The sequence below is a fragment of the Haliotis cracherodii genome, unplaced genomic scaffold (assembly GCF_022045235.1).
Source record: "Haliotis cracherodii isolate W230 unplaced genomic scaffold, xgHalCrac1.p SCAF_2, whole genome shotgun sequence".
In the NCBI taxonomy this organism is placed as follows: domain Eukaryota; kingdom Metazoa; phylum Mollusca; class Gastropoda; order Lepetellida; family Haliotidae; genus Haliotis; species Haliotis cracherodii.
The window spans coordinates 21,744,445-21,759,784 of NW_027266275.1; positions in this window are offsets into that span (position 1 = coordinate 21,744,445).

Below are 15,340 nucleotides of genomic sequence, written 5' to 3' on the forward strand. Positions count from 1 at the left end.
ATTTCTAATCGTCTGACCAGTAACTCGTACTCAGTGATGAAAGTTTGCAGCAGTTTGATTCGCCGTTTGAGCTCGATTTCGTAGAGCCTGATTTCGGATCAATCGATCCTTTACTCATGTCCTTAACCCGGGAATCCCTGAACCGGATCGATCGTCAACGTTTTTGGTCTGTTGGTACCTGTTGCATTGTCTGCTAATAACAGACCGGGACACATTGCACGTATTGGCCACTGCACTCGGATTCCCAACAGTTTCCCGCATGCCAGTGGTCCTTGGACAGCTCCGCGAGTTACAGACGCCGCTTCGCTCGTTCTTACACAAACAAGGAATGAAACCAAGTAACCACAACTGTATGATAAGCAGAATCAATAAGATTGACAGAAATAATGTTCCACGGGGATTAATCGACCTTCCTTGAAAGTGTTCAACTCCGGAATGACACCACACGCTCGTGTGTGGAGCTACTGCTGGAGGCAAATGCAAACTACGGGATGTATTTTGGTGTTAGTTCTACCAGAGACCATATAATATCTATTATATGGTCTCTGGTTCTACAGACATAAACATTCTTGCCTAGGGCCTTTGTCGTCAACAGTTATCTTTGTTATAATACTTGGTTTAAACATTTATAGTTCATGATCCCCTACCTTTTTTAAGGGTATATATGAAGGAGGCTGAAGATCACTAGTAAAATGTAGCCTGACTGTGATTTCCAGGTCATAACTTGAAACGTCGAAGATGGAATCTGTCTTTTAGGGCTGGAACGAGTCCAATTTTACTATCCGGGTACCCACTCCCCTATTACCCGACCCTACCCGGGTACCCACTGTAGGTCTCAGGAGATGTCTCAAGATGTCCGATTGAGAACATTTTGAACATAGCCCTGGCAAAACGTATTTAGATACATGTATTAAACAATCTGATCATTCATACACTGAAGCTGAATTAAGTTGTATCTTTATTCAACCATATGAAAATTCAGAAGGAATGGGTGCATAGTCAGAAAGAAATGCGAACATTAGTGACTTGTAGTGTAACCATAGAGTTCTAGATAATTTTTGTCATTAAACAATATATCACTTGACTAACGACGGGTCCGGATAGTCCTGTCGGTACCCGGGTCCTACTCAGTACCACCCGAACCGGGTACCCGAGTTACCCGTCCCAGCCCTAGTGGCTATTATCAGTTACTCAAAAATGTGGTTTGATAGCCAGGCAATCAGTGAACATCAGATACGTTTTATATTTTATTTTAATCTAATGATAATTAAAGTCACCAAAGCGTCAGTAAATTTAAATCTAAAAAGAGCCAGTCTGGTTTGGAATTTTGTATTCTGCGGTACGGAAGCCCAGTCGTGCAAGGCGCCGCACCAAGCTGTGAGTTGTGTTCCTCTGTGCAAGAAACCTATTCGTATGATCGTGGGTGCCATTATTTCCCGTTGCCTCCCAATGATACTGTTAGGCGTACATGTGTTTGTTTGTAGAGAAAAAGCGTCACCCGTAAATAGTCGTGCTTTCATTACTTTAGTTATAATTATCCTGTGATGTTGGCAGGAACGCACGTATTGTTTTGTTTGTTGGTTTGTAACACCACACTCAGCAATGTTCCAGCTATATGACGGCGGTCTGTGAATAATCGAGTCTGGACCAGACAATCCAGTGATTAATATCACGAGCATCGATCCACGCAGTTGGGATACAATGACATGCATCAACTCAGTCAGCGAGCCTGACCACCCGATCCGGTTAGTCACCTCTTACAATAAACATAGTTGTCTTTGTATGGCAAGCATGGATTGCTGAATATCTATTCTCTACCCGGATCTTCACGGGTCAGGAATGCACGTATTCAAGCCCCTCCGTATATTTAGCTCATATGAACGCAAATTTTCTCATTTTATTTACGTTTTGAAGCCAAGCGCTTAATTTTGGATACAATATCCGGTCCGAAATGGTGATGAAGCCCGAGTTTAGGCCCTCGGCTTAAATACGTCCGTGCCTGATATCAAAAGTTCTTATCTCAGAGAGAGAGATCGGGATACAGGAATACGTAGATAGGGGAATTAACTCTTGCAGCCTTCTATAAAATAATTACGCGACTGTGCAGTCGGATCGTTGAATGTTATTAGTGAAGCTAACGTAAAATGATAGTTGATCTCGCTATTTCACGAGTGTTCATCGGCAGTCCCGTGAGGGATTTATTTGTAACGAGAATGTTCAACATAGCGGACCAACGGTAACTCCAGGAACAGGCTAACCTTGTTGACTCAGGTCTAAACAAACAATTTGAGGAGTTTTTCCAATTGGTAAAGACTTCAGATTTTCATTAATCTCGATAGACGACCATGTTCCTGGGTGCTTGGTTGACCCTAACACGTCCCAAGGTGCAGCTGACTGACAATGACTCAGACATGCTGTAGTTGAACAGATGATAAAACAAAGGATTTGGCAAATATTTCAAGTTATGTACAGTTAATTCCGAATATGACGAGGTGAGGTTATGTGAAATGGGTTTTAACGTCGCGTTCAACATTATTGTACTTGCATAGCGATGTGATTGCGCGCGCGTGCGTGCGTGCGTGCGTGGCTGCTTGTACGTGTTCGGAATTATGCCGATTTGATAGTGCTAGCACACTGAGATACCATGCGCAGCTAAACATTAATACCCAACTCAGACACAGTATTATTTTACTGACTCCGAGCCGACCAGTCCTTGTTTTATCCCCTAATGCCGAGCGTTCGCCAGTGTAACAACAAGTACCATCTTTTAACGTAATTTGGTATGACGCGGCTAGGGATCGACCAGGGTGGTGGATGTTACTAAGTGTGATGACGCTGATATTGTCCATTATACCGAACCCATTGCTACTCCACTAGGAATGGTAATATATGTTCATGATTAACTTCGGACATAACGAACTGAATTTGAAGGTTTTGTGCAGTGCGGTTCTTTCATATTAGTGCCAATCAGTCCTGTATTAAAATTCGTGTATTTCTGTGTTGTACAGTGTGTACAGTTTCAACATTTCTATTTCCTTTCATTTGACAGTTTTCCCATTTCTGTACACCTCTGAACATGTAGTTTTCTCATTTCTGTACATCCCTGAACATGTAGTTTTCCCATTTATGTACACCTCTGAACATGTAGTTTTCCCATTTATGTACACCTCTGAACATGTAGTTTTCCCATTTCTGTACACCTCTGAACATGTAGTTTTCCCATTTCTGTACACCTCTGAACATGTAGTTTTCCCATTTATGTACACCTCTGAACATGTAGTTTTCCCATTTATGTACACCCCTGAACATGTAGTTTTCCCATTTATGTACACCTCTGAACATGTAGTTTCCCATTTCTGTACACCTCTGAACATGTAGTTTTCCCATTTCTGTACACCTCTGAACATGTAGTTTTCCCATTTATGTACACCTCTGAACATGTAGTTTTCCATTTCTGTACACCTCTGAACATGTAGTTTTCCCATTTCTGTACACCTCTGAACATGTAGTTTTCCCATTTCTGTACACCTCTGAACATGTAGTTTTTCCATTTCTGTACACCTCTGAACATGTAGTTTTCCCATTTCTGTACACCTCTGAACATGAATTTTCCCATTTCTGTACACCTCTGAACATGTAGTTTTCCCATTTCTGTACACCTCTGAACATGAATTTTCCCATTTCTGTACAACTCTGAACATGAATTTTCCCATTTCTGTACACCTCTGAACATGTAGTTTTCCCATTTCTGTACACCTCTGAACATGTAGTTTTCCCATTTCTGTACACCTCTGAACATGTAGTTTTCCCATTTCTGTACCACTTTGTACAGAATGTACCGCATTGGTCAGATTCCACATTTCTGTACCGCATTGGACAGATTCCACATTTCTGTACCGCATTGGTCAGATTCCACATTTCTGTACCGCATTGGACAGATTCCACATTTCTGTACCGCATTGGTCAGATTCCACATTTCTGTACCGCATTGGTCAGATTCCACATTTATGTACCGCACTGGACATATTCCACATTTCTGTACCGCACTGGACAGATTCCACATTTCTGTACCGCATTGGACAGATTCCACATTTCTGTACCGCATTGGACAGATTCCACATTCCTGTACCGCATTGGTCAGATTCCACATTTCTGTACCGCACTGGACAGATTCCATTTTTCTGTACCGCCCTGGACAGATTCCACATTTCTGTACCGTATTGGTCAGATTCCACATTTCTGTACCGCTTTGGACAGGTTCCACATTTCTGTATCGCATTGGTCAGATTCCACATATCTGTACCGCATTGGTCAGATTCCACATTTCTGTACCGCATTGGACAGATTCAACATTTCTGTACCGCACTGGACAGATTCCACATTTCTGTACCGCATTGGACAGATTCCACATTCCTGTACCGCATTGGTCAGATTCCACATTTCTGTACCGCTTTGGTCAGTTTCCATATTTGTGTACAGTTTCTTCTTGTCTTTACCTCAATGTACAGTTTCCACTTTCTGTACAGTTCCACAGTTTTTGTACCACTTTGTTAAGTTTCCACATTTCCGTCGTTTCCACATTTCTTCACCATTTTGTACAATTTTCACGTTTCGCTTGAACGTTTTGATCACATTGTGCCAATAAGTGAATTGAAATTGAACCTTTAAACACAATTCCCAAGCGACGTCCAACATCACGCTTGCTTGCTCAACCCAAACCAGGAGCTAACCGCCTTGCATACCACTAATGAAACCGATGTTCAACAGATTGCAATGATAGGTCCCCTGAGACAGTCGTCTCATGCATTAAAACAAATTCCATCAAAATGTAAAGCGGTGATGGGGACCAGTTAGTGTACATTTTATTTGTGTGCACTGATTACGACATTGAGGAGACGCGATTATCTCCCCTTACTGTGATTGCATTTGGCAGCAGACGACGGCCATACCATCGGGCCTGTCGTTACGGCTGAAGGTCAATCTGATTGCCTCAGTGAGCACTGATTACACTGACCACGTCAACGACTGAGGACAAGATACAGCCCCCTGGCTATGTCTCGTTCAAATGCTAAAACATGAACCTGCATTTCCTTGATTTGCAGGGAAGTGTGGCTTCAGATGTCAGAAGAGCGTATGCATGGCCAGGGTGGATGAGGAATCGATTTACTCGACATCTGTGTGAGTGAGTGAATGTTGTGTTTACGCCGCAGTCAGTAATATTCCAGCTATATATCTCGGCAGCCCGTAAATACTCGAGACCTGACATGGATGAGAAAACGCCGTCCATGTCTCTACCACATACCAACTGCCAGCTTGGTTCTTTGTTGTAGGAACTGCCGCTTCATCGCGACTTACTGTGAATACACCTTGGTGTGGGCCAGGCAAACCACTGGATAACGGCATGAATATTCATCCACGCCGTCAGGCCACACTGATTGATACTCGGCCAAGTCACACATTGTTACCATCCGTTACTCGTTAAATAAACGCTACGACACGTATGGGGAACAGAGGGCCCACTGTTCATGCTTCAAGACTTCCAGTTCTATATCTTCAGGCATACATTGTTTTTCTATGAAAGGAAAGTAAACACTTCTGTTTGCAAAAAGAATTGTTAACACTTATTTGCCATGTTTAGTAAAATCTGAGCCCAAATTATATTTTTAAGATATTTTCCAGAACCTAAGTGGCCCCTTATGGGTAAAACACTAGAAATGGCTTCATTTCATAGACGGGGCACACACGACATTGCCTTATCTTTGCTGTAAATATTACAAGATAGGATACAGATTCTCATGATCTGTTGATCTCTACAAAAAAGTATTAACATCAATTATAATTATATTTTCATATCGAGCTAAAATAGACAACAGAGCCATTAAGGGGTTAGAGAGAAACTACATCCCCCTTAAGAATGGTTCCTGCAATATACAGGTTAAATACGGTGGTATTTTTATAAAAAGATAAGACCTACGTATTTATAAATTAGTACATCAACTACTATACAAGTAATTAATTTCTATGATTATCATCATATCGATAATGTTCAAACATCAGCAAGTCGTAACTGAAAACACTATTTCTATATTCGAGTCTTGTATGGTGAATGATGTATTGACCGGTTCCGTATGAATATGACACCCGCGAAGATCCGGGTAGGGAATAGGCCTTCAGCAACCCATGCTTGCCGTAAGAGGCGACTATGTTTGTCGTAAGAGGCGACTATCGGGATCGGGTGGTCAGGCTCGCTGACTTGGTTGATGCATGTCATCGTATCCCAATTGCCAGGATCGATGCTCATGATGCCAATCACTGGATTGTCTGGTCCAGATTCGAATATTGACAGACCCCTGTCATATAGCTGGAATATTGCTGTCTGCGGCGTTAAACAACAAACAAACGTATCAATAAGACTGTTTGATGCTCGCCTTACTGTGAAATCTAGTTTCTGTTAAGGGACTGAACAACTTATTTCGAACAGCCTCCTCAATTCTTTCTATTTTTAATAGTTACTGTAATATTTTAGTAGGAAAAGAAATGATATCTTTCTTAATCTTGCTTGTTGTGGAAAAACGTAGTGCACCAAGTCAAAGTCTGATTTAGCTCACCAGAGGCGGGGAAAACTATCTCAGATAGATTAGAAATAACCATAGATACACAGTCACCAGAGTTGGAAGCTTATATATTTCAGGCTTCAAATAATGTTGTCAATTAACAAAGAATTACATATTTTTTTTACAAAATCCCTAGAACATAATTTTATGTGTCATAGAACCAGCAAAAACGTCTTAGACTGGAATAGATTTTTTCAACAGAACAAACTCGTTGCCTTCAGCTCGCCACAGGACACATTGAATAAATGTACAGGATTGGTGATAATGGCGGCCACATGTGATATATCATTTCAAATGTCTGCAATTTTGTCATGCAGGAGGCATATTTCCTACTAAGGCATTATAGCATTAAAAACAAGGAATGTCTGCTAGTTGTCTGCTAGTTGTCCTGGGTAGTTCCAGCTAGAATGTTTGAGTAATACCATGCCACAAAATAACGTTACTTTCGACCACCCAGGTGATCGGACAAACATCAAGGCTGCTTTCACGCATGCCCAGGCATCACAGATGCGTATAGTTACGACTATATGTCATGCGACTTAACCTAGTCAGTCAGTGATATACCACTCAACATGATTAGATATGAATAAAAATATCCCAATCAAAAGTGGAGTAGTAGTATATTGCCTGTGAATAATCGAGTCTGGGCCAGGCCAACAACAAGTGGTCGACAGCATGAACATCAACCCTAAGTATTCTGCCATCGGATCCCAAAAGCGCTCGACGGTATCGGCGTACGCTAAACCCGTGTGGATTCGTGGAAATAATTATATAGGTCCGCAGCAACCTATGCTTGTCCTAAAAGGAGACTAAATGAATCAAGTATTCAGCCTCAATGACTTGGAACCCATTAAGATCCGAGGTAGAATAGGCCTTCAGCAACCCATGCTTGTCTTAAGAGGCGACTATGCATGTCGTAGGAGGCGACTAACATGATCGGGTGGTCAGGCTCGCTGACTTGCATGATGCATGTCATCATATCTCAATTGCGCAGATCGATGCTCGATGTCTATCACTGGATTGTCTCATCAAAAGTCGATTATTTACAGACCGTCGTCATATAGCTGGAATATTGCTGAGTGCGGCGTTAAACAACAAGCAAAGCGTACAATGAAACACAATTAGCCCGGGTGCATATAATAATGACCCGTTCACCCGTTCTTACCAGGAATTGGTGCTTCAGTCTCTTTTACCCTGGACTCCCTATGGGGAGTTCCTGCTTGGAAAACGTACACTTTCTTACATTGGTATATGTGAAATGAGTGAGTGAGTTGGGTTCAATGTCGCTTTCGCAAATCGCTGTGCAGAGTTGCGTCCCTTGGGCACGCCAGGAACCTATGATTGTGGGTTCGAATCCCGGTTCGCCCCGATTATGTTTCTACGTTTGTCAGCACCATACCCGTGCTCGTGGGTTTCACCGAAGTGGTGAACGTCTGAGACCTGCATCACTTCGGGCTTTCCTCCCACATTAAGTTGACACGCCGCGATATAACTGGAACATTGTTAAAAGCGGCGTTAAACTCGACCTCTCACTCACTCACTTTGTCACAATGTCGCTTTGAACAGTTGTTCAGTCCTATCACGGGTGTGAGCTTGACGTTGGAGGAACATAATCAGAGCGAACCGGGATTCGACCCCACGATCATAGGTTTGTGGCAACTCTAAGGGACACAACTCTGCACAACGAAGTCTGACGTCTTAGTCGACTGGATCCTATAGTTTGGCACCCTAGCTTGACATATATATTATACAGGTGAATGACCGTTCTCGCCGTTCTCAGCCGTGGGTTCAATCCAGTCTTTGATAGGCATATGGAAGTTGGAAGAACATGAATACACGATGAATAATATCCAAGTCTATTCTTTGCAAGGACGTTTCAGGGCTACTTCTTACCCTCTCGGTAAGCGTGTAGAGTTGTAGAGTTTATGTCATCGTAAAGTTGTGATGAACTCTTGAAAGGAGAAATAGTACTTTGCATATAAAGTAGTGTATTTTATTTTTATAATGGTTACTTTTCTATATGTTTGTTTCTATTCATTGCGTACAAATTAAGTTTGTCTTGTTTGTTGTATAACGCCGCACTCCGCAATATTCCAGCTAAATGACGGCTGTCTGTAAATAATCGAGTCTGGACCAGACAATCCAGTGATTTATCATGAACATCGATCGACGCAATTGGGATACGATGACATGTATCAACCAAGTCAGCGAGCCTGACCACCCAATCCCGTTAGTCGCCTCTTACGACAAGCATGGGTTAGTGAAGGCCTATTCTACCCCGGATCTTCACGGGTCTACATACTAAGTATGGAAATCATACATACATACATACATACATACATACATACATACATACATACATACATACATCTTATTCTCGCTCACTCATACTTTTCTCAAATCAACTAGAACCTTTCTTCAGCCCTACTTCTTCCCAACACCACTAATGTCTACCGCCCCTCCCCCCTCCCCCGGGACATTACCCACGGGGTGAGAGACTCCGATATGTCACATCAGCAGGTGGGGGATATGTATTAACCTGTTTATGCCTCTTTCACCTCCATAAAGACTAGGTTTCACGGGCGTGGCGTGTAATTATATATTAAATGTCATTGCAGTGTGGGGAACAATATAAACAGTTTATCTGATGCTAATGGAGTAAAACATACCAGGACAATACCCTGCACATGTGTCTCGCACCGTCACGTGACACGCACACACTTATCTCCGACAATCCCCAAAGGCGAGACCTTGCACATTCGGCAGCCAAGATCTCACGAGAACACCCAACATTCGCGGTATCTGCATTCTTCAGTAACATTGATTCTTAGCTTACATCCCCCTCTGGAATTCCACTGTGTTGCAGCCATTATGTGCCATCTGGCACCATGACCTCTGACCTGGGCCGCTGTGCCACCACCTTGTTCCCGCGCCCTCCGACAAGACACCAACGACCCCTGGTGGCCTCTGCCACACTGCCTTCTATATCACATTGACTTTACTTTTTCGCTAATTCGAACCAATCGCAGCCATCTGTTTTACACTATCATACGTCATAAAAACGGCGTCCGGGACGAACAGGAATTTACTGCACAGAGCAAGATTGCGGAGAACACTGCTTCAGTCTTCGCCGACTGCAGGGAGATATTTGATAAAACGTCGGCAAAAACAGATAAAGCTGTAAAGAAATTTGTTGACGTGAAATTGAGCTGGAATGTTATTCCCGTGTATTTCTCCAGATGCAAGGGGTGGAGTAAACGCCTGGTGTTATTCTATCACCACCAGGGGCGCGTATCGGGAGAGGGGGGCAGCAAGTGCAACGCTGGAGATGAGAGATAACTCGAGTGACAGCATAATTGATGATGTAACCTATATATAAACACGTTACAGGGTATAGGTGTTCCGTCTCATTTGTGCCGTATCGTCTAAATTCCACGTGGCGGGGGAAGATAGGCACCTAACAACCCGCTCTTGAATTAATATTATTTCTTCCAATCATACGATGGATCAAGGTTGTCGACCAAAGATGGAGTTTCAGCATCCCAAATAAATACCCAGGCCGGTTTTGTCTGATGGGAGATTGACGTATATGTAAATAAATACACGGGTGCCTATCGATACTGGTAATGCTCTATGTATCTTTGTTTTATGGGCGCTTGGGGCGTGCAGCATGTAAAATAGATCTAAGAGATCCCGTGAGCGAGCATAAAAATATCATAAATGCAGAACATAAATCTAGGATTATTTTTTCTCTTGATTATAAATTCGAAACTACCGAATTGCCATTCATATGACATGGCGGTGTATGTGACGTAACATCCGGTCATCCATTTCCCCCACAGATGCGCACTAGCTATGATTAAAGGAACTCGTTCTAATAAGAATTATTGTTGCAAATTTGTGATTACTTTGTTCCTCTCAACTGGTCATGACTTATATCTATGTTTTATGTTTAATCTTGCGACAACACCTTTGGTAAGTTTTTCCATGTGCATCAAGAAAGCGTTTTTTTCCACATTGTTCTTCACCTAATGTATCATTATATTTGAGGGGCATTTTACAGATACTCGTTGTCTCGAACTCCTTGGGACCAGAAAAATAGGTCGACACATCCGAGGCTCGACACATCCGATTCAACCTTATCACGATCTGACCTATAGTCTGTCTTACAGACCCTGATACAAATGTATATCAAATACAGCCCATGCAAGTTTATAATGTTTGGCAAGTCTAGATTACTGCAGTATCAGAATCTGAACATGAAGAGAGACACTGGGCTCCCTTTTATTATATTTTTATTAAGATAACTGAACGACTGCTTTTTCTGTACGATATGTTCATTTCAGAGACTAGATTTTAGTCTAGGTCTGACCTAGTCATCGAAGAAGAGAAAGAAAGTGTTTCAGATCCTGCACGTTATGTAAATAGCATTGATATGATATGTAATGAAACAGAAAGATTTGTCATATACATTTTAGCCTTCTATATGCGTTTTATTAACATCCCTAGATCATCATGGCATCAACCGCTGTGGAACCCAGAACCCCCCTCCCCCCTCTGACAAACCACTTTTCCTTAATAGTTTTGAATTAATTATAAAATCACATTTTGATATTGCTTCACGGCACTGTAGATTCAAATGCGATAAGGCTGAACGGCACCATACAAAAAGGATTAACCACTACTGTTTGACCATGCTATTATCAACCCGAGGTTAGAACATTTGAGGTTAAAATTTTAGCAATTTGCTCACTTTGCGCACAATCCAACTATTTTTCTTACAAATATCTCTTGAAAAGCACGCCCAGAAATCAATGGAAGCAAAAAGCGGGTATCGACATTTGTGTCAAAACTTGGAGTAGGATCAATGTGGTTTCATCACTCGGCGAGATGCTGCTAAACGCGTCGGTTGATTGATGATGCACATAGCTTGGTGTCTGCTGGCGTTCATTGCACGTGTTGATCGCTGGGGGATACCAGTATTGATTTTGCATCAGCCTTACAACCTGCCTCGTGTTAAACCAGCACTAAACCTTCTCTTGAGCACCTCAACCCACTCAGCTCGGAACGCGGTATGTCACTAAAACATGGCCCACATGGCCAATACTAACCTTTAAGCTGATAAGCAGGACGGATCGTTAAAACCTGCTGACTTCCCAGCGCCGAGTTCGCCCAGTACCATATAATGCAGCTAGGGAGTGATGTATGGGATGGGAGCAGTGTATATTGCTGGATCCAATCTAGATTTCACGACCAGGATTTCACAATTTTTTCTCCCTTTATGCTTTGTTTCTTTGAGCATCTAATGGCCACGAAATACATCAACGAGTGCGTTGTTTTAGTCAAGACTTTCTGGTCTGACATTCTGTTACTGATTGTCCAAGTCGTCTCGCAAGAGATGGAACGCGTCCTCAATTATCCAGTGTGTTATATCTCCATTTTATTAAGATATCGATTATCCAGTGTATCATATCTCCATAATAGACTATATTTATCTTAATAAAATGGAGATATGACACATTGGATAATCGATGGTGGATAGAACGATGCTTATTTCGGATGTCTTCTTCGAGTAATGATAATCATGGCTAATTAGAATGCAGTTTATGGTAATATTAGTATTAGAGGTTCCACAGTCATTGTATATGTATATGCATTTAATCTCAGAAATGTCTAATAAATTGACTGATTGTTTTTCGTAAATTGTGTTTTAACATATAATAGAAAGAAACCCTGAGAATTGCCTTATTTTCTGAGACTGAAGCAATCTAGTCTTGCTAAAGGTGAGGCGAAATGGGGTTTAACGTCACGTCCAAGATTATTGCACTTATATAGCGACGTGCATGCATGTGTGAATGTGTGGCTGCTTGTACTAGTCCGGACTGATGCTAGTGCTAGTCCACTGAAATACAATGCTGCAGTTGAACATGAATACCACACAGTATACTGACCAGTCCTTGTTTTAGCCCCTTAATGCCGAGTGCCAGACAGGGCAACAACAAGCACCATCTTTTAACGTCTGTTGGTATGACGAGGCCGGTGATCGAACCCATGACATTCCGCTCTCTACCACTAGACCACGGAGGCGGTCGTCTTGCCAAAGTATCCTGCGATATTTTAAGGTTCTGTAAGATAAGATAAGATAGATAAGATAATATTTATTGCAGAAACGTTCCATTACGGGACAGATGCAATTTTAAAAGATAAGACATTATGATTCATATATACATATATACAGACATACATAATTTACATTCCTGTAGACACATACAAAAACAAAACAATCAATATTACATATTTGATGATATTATTATACATAATATCATATATCATACATCTGTATGAGAGACTGTAATCAATATTGTTAGTTTATTATCAGGACATATTATTTTTAAATCTGGTCACTTATACTTGCCAGTTCGATTGTCATAATCTATAATTTTGATCTTGCTGATGATTTCATGATGGCAATAATGATCAGCACTGTAAGTGAGTGAGTGAGTGAATGAGTGAGTGAGTGAGAGAGTGAGTGAATGAGTGAGTTTGGTTTAACGTCGCTTTGAACACGACATGATGCCGGTCTCACACGTATACCACTTCGGTGAAACTAGCCTACAGAAATATACCGTATTCGACGTATTAAGCGCCCTGCTCTAATAAGCGCCCACGGCGATATTTGCTAATATATTGGCTAGTGAACAATACAAATTAGCACCCCTTCCGATTGATCAATGTACACAACACTTATATATTCGGGTATAATACGTACTCGTGTGTTATATGCACCCTTAATTATGGGCATATAAATTCTGTAAAAATGTATCTCTCGTATATAAACAATTCAGGCTGTTAGCATAAACCACGAAATTTATCTTTCAGCTCTGTTTTTTTCACCAAAATAATATTCTAATAAGACACCCCTATTTCTAATTTTGGGAGAGCCCTGGGCGCTTATTACGTCGAATACGATAATCGGGGCGAACAGGGATTCAACCCAGGTTCATCAGTTTCTGGTGTGACTAAGGGCCGCAACTCTTCACAGCGAATTGTGGCCACCCGCACCCCCGATCAGCATTGTGATCACTGTCAGTTGGTGATAGTAAATGGTTATGGGGTTTTGGATCATCGCCATCGTCATCATCACCATTATCACCACCATCATCAACAAGCCGTCTCCACTCTCTCTGACTCACGGGTAAGTGCTGGGCTGTGTCAAGTGCATATGAACTTTGACCTGACGTGAAAGGGGGTACGAGGCAATGTACAATTAACCTAGCCCGCGTACCAGATGTCCACGACAAGTAGAAGGGGGCGAGGGTTAGTTAACGCTCAATCGCTCCCTGTTGCCCCTGCAGGTACACGTTTGTTCCATGTCATAGCATTGTCAGCTGTGTATCTGCTCTGACCCCCACGATGCATGTAGTTGTTACTTTTCGTCTCAAGTCCTCTCAGCCCCGCCCCCTCGCTGACTGTGTCCAGTCCGTCCGACTTGACCTCAAGGCTTCAACTGTGAACCCTGCCCGCTTCCCACATCAACTAGGGTCCGAATCCTTCAATTTTTCTCAGCGCCCTTAGACCTCCTCCACACACTTCATTCTCCTGGATGTCTCTCTGCGTCTCTCTCTCTGTCACGTTCTGTGTCTCTCTCTGTGGCACTTTAAATCAATTTGAACTCACTCTGTCTCACGTATGTCTCTGCTTCTTGCTGTAGCTCTCTGTCACTGTCTCTCTCTCTCTCTCTCTCTCTCGCACTTTAAATTGTAACTTACAAACTCCGTGTTACGTACTGTATGTCTGCTTCTTGCTGTAGCTCTCTGTCACGTACTCACGGTCACTTTATACTATATATATATGTCTGTCTCACTTTTAATGTATCTCCCTGTCTCTCTGCCACTTGCTGTGTCTCTATGTCACTATACTACCCCCCACCACCTCAACCCCACCCCACAACCTCTATCTTGAAACAAATATATCCCATACAGTCCTCAAGTCTATCATATTTGGCAAGATTACTGCAATTTCAAAACATGGAGAAAGTCTATATTATATATTCAAAGACAATTTAACAACTGTTTTTTGTGTAAATATTTGTTTTTGTGTAGATATTTGTTTTTGTGTAAATATTTCATTTGAGAGACTAGATATGAGTCTCACCCCCCCCCCCCCCCCCCCCCCCCCCCACACACACACACACACAAACACACAAACACACTTATGCTGACACGCAGTGATAATAATCCACACTGTTGCAATATGCCTTAAATCCAACTCACCCACTCGTTCTGTCCCCAATCCTCTCTTGCAGAAAATTCCCATTAACTTTCCCATCTATTCTTCAGCTCTGACATCAAGAGAATCTAGACTTCATTAATAGTATCATTTTATTTAAAATTGTACAAAATATAATTTAGAGAAGAATTTTTGCCGAATTATCTGCGACAGACGCTCCCCCTCTTGAGTACCTGTTTTCTTCTGTTCTTCATTCCCAGTGCCATAAAGTCTGTATGCATCCTATCTCTGACCCCCTCGCTGCTATCTCCCATCCAAACCGGTCCACCCCGTCCCACCCCGCCACCCATTCCTTTATATTAGTTTTGTTAGGCGATCCAGTGCTATCGTCAAGAGGTCCTCCAACGCTATTGCTCCTGACTCTTCAGACGAGAACTTCATTCACCTTTTAATAATGGCCACCGGTGTGCGCGGTAAGTGTCGGTGCAATTAAACAA